Source organism: Haemaphysalis longicornis, unplaced genomic scaffold (assembly GCF_048455015.1).
Source record: "Haemaphysalis longicornis isolate Haplotype H1 unplaced genomic scaffold, Haemaphysalis longicornis Haplotype H1 scaffold_4, whole genome shotgun sequence".
Taxonomy (NCBI): domain Eukaryota; kingdom Metazoa; phylum Arthropoda; class Arachnida; order Ixodida; family Ixodidae; genus Haemaphysalis; species Haemaphysalis longicornis.
Window position 1 is genome coordinate 104,152,662 of NW_027526361.1, and position 21,597 is coordinate 104,174,258.

A 21,597-nucleotide genomic window follows, 5' to 3' on the forward strand; every position below is an offset into this window, starting at 1 on the left:
CAAAGGCTGCATTTCTGATTGAGGCGGAATACAGAAACGTTGTGTATATAAGATTTGAGTTCTGGATAAACGCTCACAAGTGAATTCGTAGCCATTCGTGGCGGCCTGCTTCATTCAGTCAAAGTGTAACTCCGTCGTGTTATGCTTTCAGGAAATTTCGATTGACGTTTTTATGCGCGGGATTGCTGCACTTGGGCTGGGAAGCGTGCTGAAGTGGGGGGAAACACATTTATTTTGACCACCTGGGTGTATTTAGCGAGCACCGAAGTCTCGACCACGGGTGTATTCGCGTTTCGGCTCGGTAAAAAAAAAAAAAAAAAAAAGGCCGCCGCGAACGGTGTAGGCGGTGGTCCCGGGTTGGAATCTTCGACCATGACGAATTTTAACAACAGATCTGTTGTACAAGCCCTAAGTTCGCAGTTGCAGAAAAAAATACAAGAAAATGCCGAGCGCTCGTGAGCGCGTGACTCGCGGCGACCGCCGAACGTTCCTGTTTACGCGCAGTGGCTTTAGCAAAAAAGGGCACAAACCCCGAGGAGCGAGAAAATGCTCAGCGCTCGTGAACGCATGCCCCGAGGCGACCGCCGAGTCTCCGGCTCACGCAGTCGCTTTAGCAAAAAGAAAAAAAGAAGAGAAAGGAAAACTCCAGCGCTGTCGTCAAGCGCTACCGCGCATGTAAAAAAAAAGAAACCAAAAACTCCTGCGCTCAATAGGCTCAACAGCTACATCGAGGACAACAGTCTCTTTCCGCACACGATGATCGGCTTTCGACCAAAACTCTCTGCGCAAGACGTGATGCTTCGCCTCAAATACGACGTCATAGACGGGACACACTGCTCTCCACTTGACACTAAATCCATTTTGGGTCTTGACCTCACAAAGGCCTTCGACAACGTCAAACACTCGGCTATCCTCACATGAGCGAAATCGGTGTCGAGAAAAGAGTCTACGACTACATCAGCAACTTCCTTTCAGACCGCACAGCTACCCTCGCTGTAGGGGGAATCGAATCGTATGCGATAAAGCTAGGAAAAAGGGGAGCACCGCAAGGCTCTGTCTTCTCCCTTTTCCTTTCAGCGTCGCCATGATTGGTCTTCCCAAAATTTGAACAGAGTTAAAAGCTTTCAACATAGCCTTTAGGCAGACGATGCCACACTTTGGGTCCTCGGAGGCAGTGACGCTCACAATCAGGGCACGCTACCAGAGGCATTTGAAGTAGTCGAATATTACGTCGACCCTAGCGGTCTCAGGTGCTCTCTGCAAAAATTGCAGCTTTTACTATATCGGCCAACCAGTCGAGAGCGGCGTACAGATAAGACCCTTCCGGAAGTCCGACTCCTCACTGGTGGTGGAACACAACGCATCCCCATAGTGACAAGGTGACAACGCATCCCCATAGTGACAACGCATAGTGACCAGCATACGGGTCCTTGGCCTTCGCATACAGGCAAACGGACACAATTCCGAAACCGTCCTCGCTCTCAAAAAGAAAGCCTATCAAATCACCGGACTCATCTCGCGTATTGCCAACCGCCATCACGGCACGAAGGAACGCAATCTCGTAAGATTAGTTCAAGTTTTTGTTCTAAGCAGGATAACGTATCACTCCACTCTTAGACATTAAAAAGGACGAAGAACACAAAATCGACGCTCTCATTAGGCGAGCTTACAAACAAGCTATCGGGATACCGCTTACCGAATCGACCGAACGCTTCGAGGCACTTGGGATACACAATATGCTAAGAGAACTCATCGGAGCTCGACGCTTAGCGCAATGAGGACGACTAACCTACAGCGCGACTGGAAGGCACATCCTCGACTCTCTTGGCATCACCTATCCGAGTACTGCCCCAACCAAAGTCCCACTACTTCCAGACATAAGAGAAGGCATACACATTCCACCTATTTCAAAATGCACGCATCCCGTGCACAATCTAGAGCGAAGACACGCGCGGGCCAAAGCCCTACAAACGGTACAAAAAATCACAGGACGTGGCATACATGGACGCAGCCGATTACGAAGGCCGCGACGCCATGGCATTCGTGGTAGTCGATCGGCAGGGAAATTCCGTAGCTTCCGGCTCGATTCGCACGAACAAACCGGAAGTGGGAGAAGAGGCGACCATCGCGCTGGCAATGACGGCCTCCGCGGAAATCCTATCAGTGATTTCAAATCAGCATTTATAAATTTTTCTAGAGGCGAATCTCCCCAGGAGCGGCTGCAATCCTTAAATCGGGCTTCCGTCGCGATACGTGGGCCGGCAAAATCTACCTGATATGGGCACCTGCCCAATCCAGCCTGGCCGGGAACGAGTGCGAGTACGATGCAGCTCGAGGATTCGCCGACCGAGCTGACATCGACCCTAACACCACATTCGCCCATTCGCTCTGATGTTTTGGAAGGGATCGGCTCGTGTCCTACAGGGACATAACAAATCACTACCGTCTGGAACGGGCCAGTTTCCCCCTCGCTCACCCGTCACTCAATAGGAGGAAATCCGTCGTATCGCGACTACTTCAGACGAATTCGTATCCGAACCCGGTTACGTTTAGCTACTGCCACCCAGGGCAAACTTCCGACAAATGCCACAAATGTAAAAAAAGGGAAGACCTAGTAGATATGCCATGGGCTTGCCCGCACGCGGCACACATGCGCGCAGAATCACTCAGGCGGAACAATGGGAGACCGTGTTGCTCAGCTCCAACCCAGCGGATCAAGTCTGGGCCATCCAGCTGACCGAGGACGCTGCTATAGCCCAAAGGCTCTTGGCCGAGGATCGCCAGCCTTTCCCAATAAAGTTTTTTCTCTCTATCTCTCTCTCTCCAGCGCTAATGCTAAAGTTGAAAAGACACCCTGCATAGGAGAGGTCGCCGCGCCCGCCGCAATCTCTAGAAGCCATTACGGATAATTGGAGACATGGTGGCTACGAGTGTGCCAGTCCTTCCCGAGACGACTTCCTGATACCGTCCCCACTGCCTCGAGTCGATGACGAAGATTTGATTGAAGACTACAATGCTGAGGATGATAGTGAGTAAAAGCGTAGAAAAGCGCAGGACAAAGAGAACTACACAGAACGAGCGCTTTCTAACAACTGAGTTTTATTGAAATCAAAAACAGAAAATCTCGACACAGTGCACCCTTCCGGCGCAACATACACACACACGCACGCGCACACAAAACCAACGTGTTTAAACAACAACAATCGTTAAGGAAGCAGAAATCACACTTGCGCCACAACAGTTGGCCAACGTTCCGCGCGAATCTCGGCAGATCAATAACAGCATGGCCGAACATTGTGAAGCCAAGAGATTCCCCGCCTAATCAGTGGAAGCTATCTTCAGGATAGGCGAATTCCGCATTGAGGAGGCACACAGGCGTAGCGCTGACGCAAGTTCTGTTCTTATTCTGCAAAAGGTTTAAGTAAGCCCCCGCCACCTCGCGATTACATTGCTGAGAGTGCCTAAAAAGGACTTCTATTTTTAAATGCAGAGCATTTCAGTAATTCACGATGTCACCCGCGTTGACGTCCGTAGTCCGCACCCTCCCTACTATATATAAAAAAATACTATCCGGCGCCCGGTTTCGATCCCTTGACCCTGCTGGCGGAACGCAATGTACATGGTGCTCTACCCACTGCGCCACAAAGCCTATACAGAATGGGACGCTACGAACGCGCCTTATATCGTTGACTCATTCAAATTACTGCTGACGAGCGCTCTCTCGTCAGTAGTTGCCACAAGTGCAACAACATTAACGTAACGCAAACTACTTAACGTCGTGCGCCCCCGGAAATGCTCTGCATTTGATCGTGCCCCTCGCGAGGGGGATGTTTCACTGCGTCTTCTCTCGGTCGCGGGACCCGTGGCGCCATCTGGCGGAGGCGCGGCACAACTCGTAGCACTTTCTTTGAAAAAGCGCCTCGAAAGCGCGGCAAATATGAAATAGGGATGACGCGCTTTCGAGGCAATCCGCCGACGCGGCTGCTTTGTGTACAGACTCGGCGGCGAGCGTTTTTTTCCTTTCGGAGCTGTCAGCTTAGGCAGCACCGGGAGGAGGGGAAGTGTTTGTTCATAAACCATGCCACTGTATACGCGCTGCAGAGTTTGGCAAAGTGCGCAGCCATGTTGGGAGTTGTCTCGCCTCTTTTTTTTTTTCAGCAGAAACATGAATGAGGATGACTTTGCATCCACCACTCGAGGCGAAGAAGATGACGACCTCTTCGATGCATATGGCGACGATTTCTAGCACCGCTACTATGCAAATAAACAATCATACTGAAACTTAACCATGTGTCCAGCAATGCTCACCTACAACAGCTTCGCCATTCAAGTCTTGCGCATGAGTGCAAGCTTTCGTGAATTTGTTTTTCTTCAACTTCGGGGTTTCTGAGAAAGCTGCATAGCTTTTCCTAGCATCTGCATAGCTGCATTTTAGATGGATGACAAATCTTCCCTTCGCTGAAACTTACGCGACTTTGGTATGTCCGTTAAACTGGTCGATTAACGGTCGCCTTTGTCTTTTTTATCCTCTTCAGTGTGGTAACTAGTCTTTATATTGATTTTTTATATCTTGTAGTTTATCCACAAGACGTTTATTTAACTAGGAGCAAAGTGGGGGAACTCCGATCTGAGAAGTTTACCACCGGCCGCCGCTTCCACTGCCTACACGGTTGCTCTGCAGTGAAGCCTGATATTTTTTTATATTGCCGGTTTCGAAGGAGGTTTGAAGCTTCATAATGACATCAAAATAAAAGAACGTGGTGCACTCACACGAATATAAGAAATGTTTATGCCTACGTTTGATCATTTGATCAATGTTTGATCATTTGATCAATGTTTGATCATTTTGGCTCAGCGTGAGCTTCGACTGCATCTGCTTTCCAAACTCAATGCCTATCTTTTTACTGCGAATTTCGCTGGTATGTGCTCGTCGTCTTCTCGGCCTACGATTTTGTTTGTGTACTTGAGTACAACAAAATGACTCCTGCTACTTTTTTGTCCTAGTAAGGACCTGTTCGTGCTGATACAGTAAATGGCCTGTCCGCAATCACTATTTTAATCTCTGGCTCGAGCTAATTTTCTTAAATTTCGCGCTGCGTAAATTCGCAATCTATGCCCCTATTTCACGGGCCACGCATGGCATTTTGGTAGAAAGTGTTTTAAAATCCAATTGCACCATTATTGCACAGGCTCTTCGCAAGAAACGATGCAATGAATCACCCACTTTAAATTAGCGTCTCGGATGGCCACGCGTGGAGGAAACATTATACGGGACTTTCGTGCCTCCATGCGGTATCGCGCACGGAACGCCGGGCTTTGGCAAGCCTCCCGACGTCTTGCGCGTTGCGCCAGCTGAAGTATCGCGATATATTTTTTCAAGTCAGCACGATTACGGGCTTATCCGAGGAGGGCCTTTCCCTTTGAGCACTATACTTCCAGCGTAATCCGGTTCTTGTCTCCATCTGGCGACGATTAGCCCGAATCACAAGTTTCGTTACGAGCCAAACCCACGAGTGGTTGCGGGAATAAAGAAGGGGGAAGATAGGTAGCGAAAAAGAGGTAAAGAAGATACAACGTTGTACAGAGATAAATATATTTGTGGTGCCACGTGGCGGACGCAATGGGTTTTATCAACTCTACTCGCAGCGTTGTAACTCCGAATGTATGCTTCATCCTCGCCATCATCCTTGCCTTCAACCTCGCCTTCATTCTTACCTTCGTAATTCTCTCTTGCCTTCGATTGTTTTTCTAGGGCAGCGGGTCACTCCGAGAAAAGAAAGAGTGCGCTTAGAATACGTGTTGTGTTGCGTGTATCGGACGTCCCACGATAGCTGGCCTCACGTGCTCCAAGATAGGACGAAAGCACTACCGTCAGCCAACCTGCAGGTCTATGAAACGGTGACCCTTTCTTGGGCCTGCAAGCGCGCTGTAAAGATGCGCGCGTCCAAGATGCGGAGATAACCGAGCTCCGTGTCTAGACTAGCGCAACCCTCCGAAAGCCTGGGCTGCTAAGTGTCCCCCTGCTACAGACCAATAAAGGAGAGCTTGCGTCCCCAAAACAGTGTCAATAATGCAACTGAACTGCTCACTCACTGCGAGCGAGCTGAGATTGAAGCAAAAAAAAAACAAAAAACAATTGATCTGTTTCATACCGCGATGACAAAACGGGCGATTGTTTAGAGCGAAACGTGCTACAATCCCCGTCTTCGTGTCTTTACTGTGTTTCATCTTTAATAACTGATTTATTCGTTTGAATATTTTCCGCTCTCCTGAAGTCACTGTACATTCGTTTTATCTCATTCATTACCGTGCTTGATGGGAAACCGAAGTTTCAAGAAGAGTATTATGACAGCTTCGCTTCAATCGCTATTCCGGTTCTGGGTGTGGTTAAGGAAAGAAAACGGACGCATATGAAGTCGTAATGCGATTTCACGTAATGTATTTCCTGCTACGATAAAAGAAAATAGGCCAGGTAAATAATGTTGAGAAAGACTGTGAAGCACACAGTGTAGATCGATGTTAAATCAATGCCCGAAGACGTGCTCACGTACTCAGCCGACGCATTGGAGTGCTCGTACACAAATCTCGCTTGTGAAGCCTTGTACCCCCTTCCCCCAGCCTTTGGTAGCATGAACAAAGGAGTTCAAGTTCGCTATAGGTTGTATTCACTGGCGAGACACGCATGCAGGCAACCATGGGTTCGCGCTGTCACTGGTTACGTCGGGCTCCGCGGGATGGCGGTACGTGTCTGTGCTAAGCACATGTGTGTCGGACATTCCAAACTCTGCCCCACCGAACGCAAAGTAATGTCTCGACTCCAATGTGAGCGCGATTGTTGACACCACCGTTGCAAATCGGGTTGAAACAGAGCAGATGACGCACGCCGGTGGTTCCTTTTTTTTTTTGTCTGCGGCGTGCGGGCGCAGTGGCACACGCCGCGCATAGTCCATGGCGCTTCGGCCATGTCCGTGGCCGTTTCCGGTGTTGCCAAGCGAAGAAATTGACAGCTAAACTTTTCAGTGAATACCATTGCGTGTGCGTACATACGAGAATCCAGATCTGCTTGCACTTTTTATGAACTCCTCACCCTCGTAGTGGTCATACCAAACCACTAAGGCAAGTGCGCTAGCGTCACAAAGCAAGCTCTCGACGCGGAAAAGTCTTTTATTCGAACCCTTGCCGACATTCGGAGCCCTCTGTGATCGGGGAAGGGGTACGACCGCTGCTCCAGTGTTCCCTTTGTTGGGCCACAGAGGACACATATTTCAGGAAGCTTGACTTATTGATTGATTGATTGATTGATTGATTGATTGATTGATTGATTGATTGATTGATTGATTGATTGATTGATTGATTGATTGATTGATTGATTGATTGATTGATTGATTGGGATGGTTAGTGCGCCGGAGCCACACCTGGGCTATGAGGCGCGCCGGAGTTAAGGAGGGCTCCGGATCACTTTTGACCACCTGGGGATCTTAAAACGTGCTACTAAATCTAAACACATAAGCGTTTTCGCTCTTTGCCTCCATCCCAAAAGCGGCCTCCGCGGCCGGGATTCGAACCCGCGTCCTTGGGCTTGGCAGCACAACGCCTTAGCTACTCAGCCACCACGGCGGGCAGACTTTAGGAAGCGTCTTAGGAAGCCCGCGCCCTCCCCCGTGGCGCTGTCTGTCGACCTTCTTACGGTAGTATCCGCATACACACTAATCCACTTTAAAGTTGAGTTGACTTCACGATCTGTGCATAAATGCATCGCTGAGAAGACCTTTTTTTATGATTCCAGTTACCTATGTAGGATGTAAAGCACTGCACAGCGAGCTCGTTAAAGTTGGCTTCACTACTGTACAGAAGTGCTTTGCTTGGAAAACAATATCTGCAGAGGGCAATATTTGAAGTCTGACGTGAAAGTGTGATGGCCCTAAACAATTTAGTGGGTCCTCTCACTAAGTACGTCGAGCCATGCCTTCACTTCGAACTTCGTCATTGATCCCACGACATGTATAGGTTGATTTCTTCATTGATCGGCGCTTCGGGTGACCGTTGAATGCAGGTCTATCATCAGCCTCTCTAGGATGATTTCGAACTGTATACAGTTTTCGCACTGACAGGCGCATTTACAACTTAGCCTCAACTTCCATATTAAGTGCTGCTCTAGTGCCTTGGGCATAGTAGCATTTTCGTTATTCTTTGAAAGTGGCGGCACTCGGGCAGTTTTTGTGAAAAAAGGCTTCGCAAGATCATTTTCAAGTTTCGAACGTGCGCATTTTGAAGTACACTTTCCGCAATTGAAACGCATGTTTTATTCTCTTTTAAGCACCATAAAACCATAATCGACTGTAAACGTCGCAGCCGAATCTAGACACTCAATCCACAAACTCATTCTATTTCCTTCGTCGCTCATCATTTTCACGCCGTTCTTCATCAGTCCTAACTTCCTGTGACCTACTCATAACATAATTGCAAGAGCAATAATACCGGCTTGCTAATGTTCTCTAGATGCCTACACAGCTAGCACCGCGCCCAGATGCTATATTCACACCCCTGACAGGGCTCAAAACCGGCTGTGGGAGCTTATTGCGAACGGTACGCTGGTTTTTTAAGTGGGGCTCACCTTGTCCTCGTAGCTCGCTCGCTGGAACAAAGTAGAGCCCCGCGGCGTACTGTCGTAGCGGCGTTTCACACAGGCTTCAAAAACCAAGCGGATTATCAGGTCATAACCATTCGAAACTCGTGAACCACTGGTGCTTGTCATAATCTTCCCGTTGTTTAGCGCAAACAAAACCACAGGTACGTTTGAGGCAAAATGTACGTAATTAACAGGCAGCGCACGCGTTCATTTAGTTAGGAGCGCTCGTTGGGTTCTTTTTTACGATAGGAAGCAAAAAAAAAAAGTGTAGTTAAAAAAAAACATGTCGCGTTCCAAACTGCGCAGGCGTCGGCGGCGCCTGCACGTGCGGGAGGAAAAGCAAGCTCAAAAAGAACAGAACTCCCGCAGGCGCAGTTTCAGGCAGGGGGCGCGCGCGCACTGCGAAGGCTGGAAATTTGAATTGCATTCGACAAACCTCTGTTCATTCATCAAGAGGAGTGAGACAGGGCGGCGAATAGCGTGATGGGTGGTAGCAGTGAGCGGATAACGGCGCTACAGTCCATTATTGGGAATCAGTGCTCTGAATTTCCGACAGCTTTCAGATTGAATGGAACGGCCTTAATTTTTTTGTCCATGGATGAACCCGAAAGAATCCGAACGAGGCACTATTGAACGCCTCTGAAATATCAGCCAGCTGTGGAATTTTCTGTGCTTTCCGTTTCATGTCCATTTCAAAGTGTCCATTCTGAGCGAGCACCATCTGGCTGAAAGAGCGGGACAAGCAAGGTGGGGCGTCCATTTCTGTGCATATCATTGGTCCGAAGCCTCGAAAGTGCAACTACGCCACAATTGAAATGAACGTAGAACGGACGTTTTCGAAACGGTCAGACTTCAGAAGTCCGTCCCAAAATGAGGGTGGTTTAGAAAAAGGAGCTACATCTAGAAAGGCGCGATCGCATTTATAATTAGAAAGTAACAAAATGCATCAAAGTGAAATGAAGTCAATAAACCTTTCAAGCACAGAAGATTTCGCTACTGATACAAACTGGTAACATTTCATTCTGCAGATAAGGAACTAAGCCATGTTGACTACGAGACCGAACTTCGGGCGAATCTCAAGATACAGTCTTCTGACTTCGTTGACCTGTAAGGCAAGGCAGGGTAGTGAGGTTATGTGATTGAAGTCCTTGCACGGTTGCATGGTGGTGCGAGCGTGTCAGCAAACGTCACATTATCTTCATTATCCACATCCGCACGATTTATCAAGCTACGCACCCTCACAGGTCGGTATCTGCGCGTCATTAAAGCCTTATCTCGCTCTTCCTTCTGTTGAGGGTAATTGCCAGTCATCGCGCTAAAGCAGATAACTTCTTCACACGGCCTTTCCGTCGGCGCTCCAAGGCACGAAAGGCTCTCCTGCAGCAGAAAATCTCCAGACTTTGGATGTATGTACAGTAAAAGCTCGTTAATTCGAACTCGAAGGGGACCATAAAATTGTTCGAATTAAGCGGAGTTCGCATTAGCGGGCGGGCGCTAGAATGAATGGGAATCGCGCCACACTGCGCCGGCAGAACACGAAGAAGCCACCTCTGAACTCGTTATCGCGAATTAGGCGCTACTACACGTTTATGGCAGGTGATTTCAAAGAACATTTTTGTACACAATAATGGCACGCGCCGGAGCACTGGCGCCGGTGGCGCGGGGCCCTCGGTAGAAGCGAAATAAGCTGTTGCAGTGTGGGCCACGCTGTTGTTTTCTTTTTTGTTGTTTTGCATATCTAGTTTGGTTTGGATTTACAACACATTGTAATCACTCTGGGCCGACTTATGCGGGGAGCGATGGAAACCAGGGGATCATAGTTCGAATTAACCGTTCTGGATACCGACGCGTTCGAATTATCGAGAGGTTTCGCCCATTGAAATATATAGGGCTGTGCCGGGACCAGGGCGTCAGTTCAAATTAACGCGAAGTTCCAAATAACCGAGTTCGGATTAACGAGCTTTTACTGTACCTATAAATCCCATAGCTTGCCGAATATTGGGCGGGGTTTGAATATTCGAAAATTCAGAATCCAGTTTCACCTCCAACGTTTACGAAGTCAATGGGGAGAATCGCGTGTTTCATGAAATTGGTTATTTCGTAAAATTCTGGCAAATAAAATGGGCGTATTCATTATTGTTCGTCCGCATGAGACATTTGTTACTGAGATATCACACGGTCGTGAGTTTACTGTACGGAATCCTTAAACAGAACTCCAGGAAGAAAATTACGAGGACACCTTAGTGGTTGCGCGAGCGTTAGTGTACATTTGTCGAGCGGGTTCTCTCGTTATTATCCCAATCCTTTCCTATTTGCTCGCTACACTTCTACTTTACTATTACTCGGCACATACCCGCGTTCGCAGCTCCACGCAAAGAGGAAATTTGGCGGAAACGTACTTAGCTAGCTACTCGCTTGATTGCTGCTTCTGTAATTAGCGTGCTCAGAATACTCATGCAGACATCAGTAAATGCCTCCAATACGTTTTTAAATTGAACGCCGCAAAGCATTCATTAGGTGGACGCATTCATTCTGCCAGAGCAGTGGTTCCCAAATGGAGGTCCGCGGACTCCAGGAGGTTTGTAGGAACATTTGAAGGGTCCGCGAAGCCTCCCCCAAAACTTTTCCCCCCGCCATTCTTTCCTCCATTTTTCCATAACTTGCTGGCGATGCAAAAGGGTGGATTCGCTGCATAACACGTGCGTTTAGTTTATCCGTGTAGCACATATTTGACATCTGCTTTTTGCACAACACGTCACTTACGAGAGAAAAAAAAAAAACAGACATAAAGAGGGCAGCATATAGGTGTTCAGAAGAATGTTAGATTCAAGAGCAAATTGTTTAACATTACCACGCGCATCGTCATAAAGGACACACATAAAAGGCGGGCATTGAATAAGTGTATGGGCGAAGTAAGCTGTAAGAGAAAATTGTTTGACATTATGACACCGATCCAGATATATTTCATCGTAAAGTCTGCCATCACTTTTGCAAGTCCAAAAGAGGTCTCCGGGTCAGTCATGGCTGAAAACCACTGTGATAGAGTACTAAGGCATTGTGCTGTTGCTGCGCCTGAGGATGCGGGTTAGATCACGGCCGCGGTGGCCGCTTTTCAGATGGAGGCGAAAAGTCTAGATTTTGCAGCACGTTAAAGATCGCTAGTTAATCTTGGGGAGCCCTCCAATACGGCGCGCCGCATATCCCAGGTGTATGTAGTTTCGGCGCGGAAAAACAGCATCATTCGAATTCATTCTACCAGTACAATTGAATTTTGGTGGAGTTTGGAATGCGTGCCGGTCTCAAATTCCGGAAACCAAAATTCCATTCCCGGGCATAAAGTTGCTCAATTTTTTCAACTCAATTAATCTACCTTGTTTAAAAGAGCTTCACCGAGAAATTTGGCGCCACTCCGAGTGACCCTTCACTTGTTTTTAATTGCTTACTTCGTCGGCAATATTGCGTGCCATCTAGAGCCACTTCTTTGCCAAGATTCCGGCTTTTCTACCGACGCTTTCGCATAAAAATATCAGTATTCGATTTTTATCTCACATATAGAATATAGCACACCTCTAGCAAGACGTTACTGTTTATAGCCAAGCACCACACATCGCTGGTCTTTCCACTTTTATATTTGTTTTAGTGTTTGGTTTGAATCAAATTCGAACCCCGGCAACTTGCACCTGCATATAATGTACAATTGTATATCGTGTACAACTGCATATAGGTTGTATTCACTGGTGAGGCACACATGCATGCAACCCTGTGAGTGCACCGTTACTGGTTACGTCGGGCTCCGCGGGATGACGGTACTTGCCCGTGCTAAGCACATGACTTGTGTTGGATGTTTCAAACTCTGCCCCACAGAACGCAAAGTTATGCGTCGACTCAAATACGAGTGCCATTAATAACATCTCTGTTGACACCACTTTTGAGAATCGGGTTCAAACGGAGCAGACGACGCCAGCCGGTGTTTTTTTCTTCTGGCGGGTGCGGGCGCAGTGGCACAAGCCGCGCCATGTCCGTGACGCTTCGGCCATGTCCATGACCGTTTCCAGTGTTGCCAAGCGAAGAAATTGGAAGCTAAACTTTTCGGTCAATACCATCTATAGAGTAACTGCATATAGTGCAAACTGCATATAGTGTACAATTTTTTCTTACCAGCGTCCTGGCTTCTTTTCCATTGCATAAAGTCACTCATTCAATTATATTTAGAAAATGTGTTATCAATAAGGACGTGTGTATTCTGCTCTAGCATTTCTCGATTTTAAGTTTTTCAATCCTCAACCACGCCATGATCTAGGCAACACAGAACCGCTTCTGACGTCCCCTAGTGGTAATTACGCTTTATCCTTCATACAGTCAAATCTCCTCACTACTAAACCCACATTAATGAATTTCTCAAAATTACGAACATTTTCGAAATCCCCACCACGTTGCCTATATTTTTAATGTAAAAACATTTCAGAACTACGAATTTCAGTATAGCGAACATTTCAGAATAACGCACGTAATTTATTTTCTCCTTTATAGCTGAGGAACATCAGTATTACGAATTCGGGTAAAGTAACAGCACCGCAACTCTGGCGTGAAACAGAAACCGCCGTTTCTGTGTGTTCTCCCAAATGCAGTAGCTATCATCATCACCATGTTGTGTGCCAATTGCTAGCGCCACCACGAAGCTGTAGTTTAATATGCAGTAGTCCAGCGAGCCTAGCCGCCTTTGCCCCTTTTCTCTCTCGCTGCTTTGGGTGTCAGTCTTTGGCTGGTCGGTATAGGCCGGTCGTTGGTCGCGCTATTCACGTGTGCGGGCGGGTATTTCTTTGTTGTGAGTGACCTTGCTGCGAAGTTTCTGCGAGATCCAACGATGAATGCAGCTGGCGGAACAGCCAAGAAAAAGCGAAAGCAGTCAACGTCGCGACGCGAACGAACACGTCTGTGGGTTGCACAGAAGATGAAATAGTGTCGAAAATTGATGTTTTACTGCACATGAACAAAGTTCCCACTTTCATCGCGCGATGCACTGATTTACCAGATGAGGTATTACGCAGAGTGAATCCGTCGCGCCCGCTGAATTCGCCAGGAGAAAACTTTTTTCATCAAATAAAGCTGCTTTGAAGTGAGTGCAACATTTTGATTTTGGAGTTCGCTTGTCTGCACATGTGTATACTGCCAAGGTACGTCATATTCACTTCTAGGTTTTAGCATTGGCTGATAACCGCAAGATTTTCACTGCAACGATATTTCAAAATACCAAACGATTTTGCGCAGTACCGCGTGATAACTTATATGGAGATTTGACTGTAATACCTTTATTGCATTACGTTGTAAATGAAATGAAAAATTGGCGCATACAACGCACAGGCGGGTGGATCACACCACCAATTCTTGACGTGGGCAGTGATGATTTGGAAGCTATAAAAAGAAGCACATCGTAGACATCTTCCACGAAGGTCGTAACCACCGTTTTGCCACATTTCTGATGCTGGCGGTGAAGTCTCTCGAAAAGACCAACAGTACCTACCGCGATGGCTCAGTGGCTAAGGCGTTGCGCTGCTGAGCACAAGGTTGCGGGTTCGATTCTCGGCCGCGGCGGCCGCGTTTCTGATGGAGGCGATAAGCAACAACGACCGTGTGTTCGAGATTTCGGCGCACGTTAAAGATCCCCAGGTTCTAGCCACCATACCCAGGTGGTCAAAATTAATCCGGAGCCCTCCACTACGGCGCGCCTCCACGCCTGCGCTGCGTCGGTGCGTTAAACCCTACAACCAACGGTGCCGCTTTGAGGTGGCTGTTGTAATCTGTAACCACCGCTCTTGGTGCGTACTCAACAGAGCGGAGAGCGATAAAGCATGTGTTTGTGTTACTGTCGGACAGATCTCAAGGGTGGCTATATCGATTTCAGCGACCGCTCATTTGACTAGCAAAACGCAAGCGTCTTCCACACCGTCGACGGGATTGCACTCAGCCTCTCTTTTGGCTGGTACCGCCAACTTAACCAGGCGGGGTTCGGGATGTGGGGCAGTCTTTTTCAAACGCAGCCGCCGCGGCGGCCAGGGGCCGCGAAACGCAGGGGCGAGCGCCATCTGGTAATGTTGGCAGAAACCCAAGAAAACCAGACCGCAGCAGCAGTAGCATCCATAAAGTCGAGAAAGGGCGCAAAGAAGGCTTCGCTTTAAAACTGCGACTTTCTAAATATTGAAAGGACCTAAATGTGACTTGCCTACACCAACGAAAGGAATTCCGACAGGGGGAGTTTCCTGGGGTAAACTGTGCGCAGAAACATTTGCTCTTCACCGCTCACGGCTACGGCAAGACAGGAAGACCACCTGATGCTGATGTTGGCACAAGCACGCACGAACACGCACACGCGCACACACACACGCACACACACGAACAAGATGTGGTGGAGATTGGGCTGGGAGCCCTTAAACACGGAAACTGTGGAGCACTTACCAACAGTGAGAGAGATAGGAAGAGAAGGGAGGGTGAAGGGCGCTTATCGCGCCGGGAGACGACGTGTCCATTGGAGCGTCACCGCTGACAAACCCCTCCGGCCTTCTTTTGTCTGAAGGTTCTAGTTACGGGGGGATTCTTGTTTAGCAAACAATCGGTAATTTCGGACTTTGGTCAGTGACGTTTTGTGACCTTGGCCAATCACCCGGGTGCCATCGCGCAATTTCCCTTCAGTTGGTGACAATGCCGGCGGCCTTCCCCTTATCTTCGCTGTGGTGTTCAGACTCGTCGCTGAGCTGGGGAGCGGCCCCAATCGACATCCCCCTCCCACCACTTATGGAGCCCTGCTACAAGTGTCTTTATCGATGCCGGCCTCAGGTCAAGCATCCTGGCCGTATCTGGACGACAGCGAACGGTCATCCGTTTGACACGACGTAAGTCGTTGGTCGTGATGAAGGGAGGCTTTGGGAGAAATCAAAGGTGTGCAGGGCCCTTTAGTTTTGCACCGCGTCTTTTTTTGACACCGAAGTGTTTTAGTCCTGGGTACACCACGATTTCGCTTTTGTGTGACGTCATACCCGTCACACAAGTGACGCCAGCCCAATGAAGCAATCAGCCTGTAAAGGGTGCACCCCTGCACACAGGGTCTTCGTGCGGGGAAGCAACCTTTGGTACTAAAGAGTACGTTATACTTAGGGTTCTTCGTTTTCGGGTTTTATATTTTAACACGAAAGTGTTTTATACCGGGATACACCAAGATTTCACAGACGTCATATCCGTCACGTAAATGACGCCAGTACACCTTTGCCGAAGCGACCCGCCAGCAGGACGTCGCTCGCCGAGCACACCCACAAGACAGCCACCGACCCGCAAATCATACTCAGCTGCATATTTCGCTGCACATTTCACTTCCGTGTTTTAGCGTTCCTATGAAAGAAAAATCAACCACAGTTTTTTTTGTCAATTTTACAGTCTTACAAAACAGCGAACACCATCACGGGTACCATCCACGGACTGTCATAGACTATCTACCGACTATCGCGGAAGCCATCCGTATAGTAGCTGCTAGCAGTTCTGCTACCCAGTAGCTAAGTAGCACAATTATCAGTGAGCACCAGTGACTGTCATTTGTAGTTTTCGTGTCTCTCTGTGTGCAGCGTTTCTTCCAATGTTTTTTTTTTTACATTTTAGAAAACACAATTATCTCGCTTTAATGCCCGTAAAAATTTCTAGTCTACTTATGCCGGCTCTATTTGGATAAGAACTGAATGCATAACCTTAAGGAAAGTTTTTTTTTTTTACTTCTATGTAAGTTGCAGGGACCGAAGCTGACTATGAATAGCTAAAGGACTCCGACGTCTTCGGGAGTAAGGGCCACTTGCTTCCACGAAGTAGGCGTGGTTAGTATAGCGCCCTGATTTCCGGCCTTAGACGGTGCTCACATCCCCGAAGTCCCTAAAAAGAATCCCAATAATATGAGAAATAAACTGTGGCCATAAAGTCGCCTCTTGACACAGTGGGAGTATTTTTACACAGACAAAATGAAGTTGACTAGAATTCTAAAATAGCCAACTAGTGCCTAAAATAGCCTCATGGCTAAATAGCAAGCTTTAGTAAAGGAACCGGGTTGCACTTCTTCTCAGGCGCACTCGTTTGCTGATGACTGCGCCATCTTCCGTGGCATAACTTCTGCTCATGGCGTAACCACACTTAGTATGTCTCAATGTGGCATCAGCAATTATTAATGCAACTAAATGTTAACCAACGTAAAAGTTATGACAGCTCATGGAACGAACAATCCACCTACTTTCTACGCCCTTAATAATGTTGCATTGGGTACTGTTTCTAGCTACAAATATCCAGGATTGCATGTAAACAGCAGTTTAAGTTGAACCGTTAACACTGAATGTACGAAAGCTAAATCTTACACAATGCTTGAATAGTATACACCGCAACTTTGCTAAAGCTCTCGTCCCTAAAACTCACCCTGTTCAAAGCACTCGCTCACACAAAGTTAGAATACGCTTCCTCTGTTTGTGATCGAGTGCATACCAGTCTAATGCACTCACTACAAATGGCACAAAACAATTCTGTCCGATTCATTCTTTCTAACAATAACCGCACCGCGAGTACTACAACAACAGAATGTAGTTTTAAACTCCCACCTTTATTACATGGCCGTCAAATCATTAGACTCAATCTCTTTTGGAAATTGTATAATCCCTATATGTATATAGAGATCTTACTTAATGAGCAGAATATGTGTTATGTCGTTCGAATATACGTCAAAAGGTCGGGGTGCTATCATGCTGAACCAACAGAAACCACCGAAAACTATGACTTGTTCATGAACTCTATAGCTATCAATGATTGAGCAGAAGCCATACTAAGGGAGTAATTTTATTTATTCAACTTCATATGTGTATCTGTTATAAGTGCTAACCACTCCCCTTTGTAATAAATACCTTGCTTTCAAAGGGTGACAATAAATTTCGTAAAAAGAGCCAACTAGTACTTCGAATGATTGCAAAAAACAAACAAGTTGCTAAACGAACAGAGTTGCTTAAACCAGTTCGAAAGTTTCTAATTTTGGGGATTTAATGCGCCGGAGGTACACCTAGCCCATGAGGCACGCCGCAGTAGAGTGCTCCCGACCAATTTTGACCACCTGGGGTTCTTTAACGTGCGCCGAAATCCCGATGCACGGGCGCTTTCGCTTTTCCCCTCCGCCAGAAAAGCAACCATTGCTATCGAACGTATCCAACTTTCGTCCTTGGCTCCAGCAACAACGCCTTAACTAAAAAAAAAGTATAAAACAAATCCACCGCGGAGGGTTTGTTTAAACTAAAAACGACCACGCAATACTAAAACATAATAGCAAATTGAATACAAAAAGATAATGCTGAGATAATGATAGAACCACCTGTTGCTCCCTCGTTAGAAAACAAGGCACGACATGACGGATTGGGAATTTTCAGCAGAATCGAATAAAAACGAGAGCAGGACTCGAAAATCTCTTTGCATATCTTCCCAGCTTCTGCGTAAATTCAAACGATTGTTATGAAAAATTTCACTGCGCGAAAGGACGAATACAAGGTGGGACACGGACGTGAAATTTTCTGTAACGAACTCTTTCCCAGTGGCCCAGCTGCCTCTGATTTTAAATTCAGGCGGACCGGAAGTGAAACCCTGTTTCTCAAGCGACGCCAGCTGAAAAAGAAAAAAAGCGTACCGAGCAGCACGCGCAAAAGAATGCGAAAAAAAAAAAGCGACGAAGGACCGTTTCGTTTCTGTTTCCGCCTTCGTTTTTGGGTATCATGATTTTGTAAATTGGGGCGAAAAAATCTGGCGCTATTTATCGATTCGCGACACAGGGGGAGAATTGTTTTTTTTTATTAACGTATTTCAAACATTGTGGATTTATTTTCACTAACAAGGAAATATCATTCACCAGCATATTTTTTTATGCGCGAACAAAATAACAGCAGTAATGTGCTCCAAAAGAAATGGTAACAGCGCGAAAACGAAGTTGTGTGACTTGTACGATCCTTCCAGTCATTTCGCGCAAGTCATACTTACCATGTTACGAAATACGACTGGTAGCCTCTGTAACTCGTAATCAATAGCGTTCACAGGGACTTTGGTTGGCATGATGGCGTCAGGCAAATTCCTTTGATATGCGTATTGCGGTGGGTTGACGATCACACTTTACAAAAAAAGATCGAGGCACTTACTAACAGAACACTAACCAGTTACTTGTTACAGTATCCACTAGGTACTTAGTGCTTTCCCTAACTGACCATGCATGACCTGTTAAAAACCAACACGTGACAATGTGGATAGGCTGAGTGCGTAGCACGACATAGAGGCGCGCTCAACACGCACATATCACACTTAGACAACAAATAAATTGAGCAAAAAAACCAATGGGACACACGAGGACAGCGCTTATAACTTAGTTATTTTAGAAATACATCTGCTCTTCTAGCTAGCAGCGGAAAGTTTTCTGATAAGGTCAGTGGGCTTGCCGCAAAACTAATATTTTAGCGATTATTTTAGAATTGTGCATTTCAATGTGAGCTTAACACAGACGATACACAAGTCAGCGTATATATTTGTAAAAAACGTTTTAATCATTATTCGGAGTTGGAAAAGTGCTGTAGTTATTACGTTCAATAATTCATAGAGTTTTGTTACTATCAGTGAATTTTAGACACAACAAGCAGCAGTTACCAAATGCACGGTCTAGACTAGTAACGATAACATTTGGGTTCCATACTCAGCGGCAGTACCTGCGTACCGTTCTGTGGGTAGTGCAGTTCGTAAGGAGATAGTAGAGTATGATACAACCCGTTACTACTTTTTTTACTAGCATTTTTGTTAAGAGTGATTCTTTGCCTATCATGCACACGTCGAACAACCCTCAAAGTAAGTTTTTCTAGTCCGCCACGGTAAGCAAAATTTTGTATTTTCTATTTGGCATCCCCACCCTTCGTAGAAGATCTCCGCTAAGCTCTACGTCATCAGCCCATTTTTCGACTTTGCTAGAAAGAAAACACTTCAGGCTGCTGTTCCATTTTGTGACCGTAAAATATTTCTTCTAGCTGATAACTTTTATCGGGAAATTGCGTATAATCGGGTTTGTTTGCAAATGTCATCTGGGGCAAATATCAGGAAATGTTGGGCATGAAAATGAAGCGCTGTGCGTATACTCAGGGAGTAGACAGTAGGCAGAAAACACTGTGCTGTGCAACAGTCAATAAAATTGTGACTATAAGAGGCCAGGTTAGCGTGACGGAGCTCTTGGAGCCGCCATTCGATTCGGTACCTGTGATGGAATGGAACTACCGTTGAACGTACCAACTTTGAACGTACTAACTTTGAACGCATTGAACGTACTGACATGGTTCAGTGCGAGCCACGGTATATCGGCGATGGACGGATATGTAGCCCGGGTCAGATAAACTGCTAACTGTCACTCAAATAGTGATTCCTGTTGAGGTTTATATGTTGCAGCCGTTTTCAGCGTGCGCTTACTAATATGGAATATCACTGAAGTGGTTCTGGGGGCATAATTGGGAATGTGCCCATCACTCCTTCCGTATAGCATAGGCTACATGGGTGCTAAGATAGTGCGCTTAAAGCTTCGCCTAGATTTTCGCACTGCATGTCCACGTACTGACGCAATTTAACCGCAGAAGTTTGGGCACCTGTAAGTAAAAACACCCTGACTGCCTTGATTCCCATTCAGATCACTGCCCACGTAAGCTCTTTTCTCTTGGGCTTTCTTTTTTTTTTTTTTTAGAATTGTACTACATCCACAGCTTTCACAACACGTTTCGCCACCCCAAAATGATGTCTCTAAATAGGGATAATAACGCAATAAAGATGCGATAGCAGACAGCACATGAACCTGGTTGTTATTTTATTTTATGTTATCTTGGAGCTGCACAGGCGTACCACAAATCAACGCAAAGTCAGGGGTTGGCCAGGTGCCACGAAGCAACGTGTGAGCAGGGAGTCGGACGGAATGGGACGTCTTGTCAGCTGTGTCGTTGCCAGAGGTTTCGCGACGTTCGTTGTGAACGGGTGGCAAAACTTGTTTGTTTCCGCATTGCTTAAGAGACGACGCGCACTTTGCTCTTGAAGGCTTCCGGAAAACCTTTGCGGCAACTACTTAATCCGGTACTTCTTACAAGTTTACGGCTAGATAAGACCAAATGATTGTCATGTCGGTATTATATCGCTTCCCACAGATGTAATTACAGCGCACTCTAGTTACACGGCTATGGTTTAACTAGAACAGTAGCGTGGGACTGGTCCGTATTTTCCACCCATGCCATTCCCTTTAGCGGAACAGAGTCCTCAATAAACGAAACTTCGTATAAACGGCACAAATTTTGTCATGTGGTGTTTCGAATTTCAATTAACGAGAATTCGATCACCTTCCGAAACGCGAACAGTATTATCGAGACCCCAACGATCGCAACGGCTACTACTGTACAACGACTGCGGTAGCGTTCTAGACGTGCACTTAAACTTTACCTTAGGAAAAAAAAAAAAAAAAAACGTTTTCACTATTCCGCTTGACAACACTCCGATAATTCTACACGCTGCGACGAAAAAACTGAGAAAAGCTGAATCCAGGAACCAAGCCTATTTATTTTGGACCGAACGCGTCGTAGTTTCCCTTCCTCGAACTTTGTAATTAATTAATGTGATTGGTTTTAAAGCTAAATTATATCATAAAGTGTGTTTACAGGAAATGGCGGTTACCGTGGTTTCAGTAAAGTGTGAAAAGATTGTATTCTCGCTGCTTGCATCTAAGTTGGGATTACTCATTAAAAGGAGCGAAAACACGTCACAGGTAATACTTTTTTAAAGCGAAGCTTTCTACGCCCCCCTGATGGCGCTCAATGTCGAACCAAAGCTAAGTGCAGGAAAGCCAACTTTACACAATGTGTTTCACAAAACGATGATGATGATGATGATGATAACAGGAGGCACGTCAAGCG

The 21,597-nt window shown here is 46.6% G+C and overlaps 1 protein-coding gene across 1 annotated transcript in view; it reads right to left on the reverse strand.

Annotated features, from left to right (window-relative positions):
* Positions 1-21,597, reverse strand: part of LOC144179215 (monocarboxylate transporter 12-like) — a 118,118-nt gene that overhangs the window by 94,582 nt on the left and 1,939 nt on the right. The gene's annotated exons all lie outside the window — the stretch shown is intronic.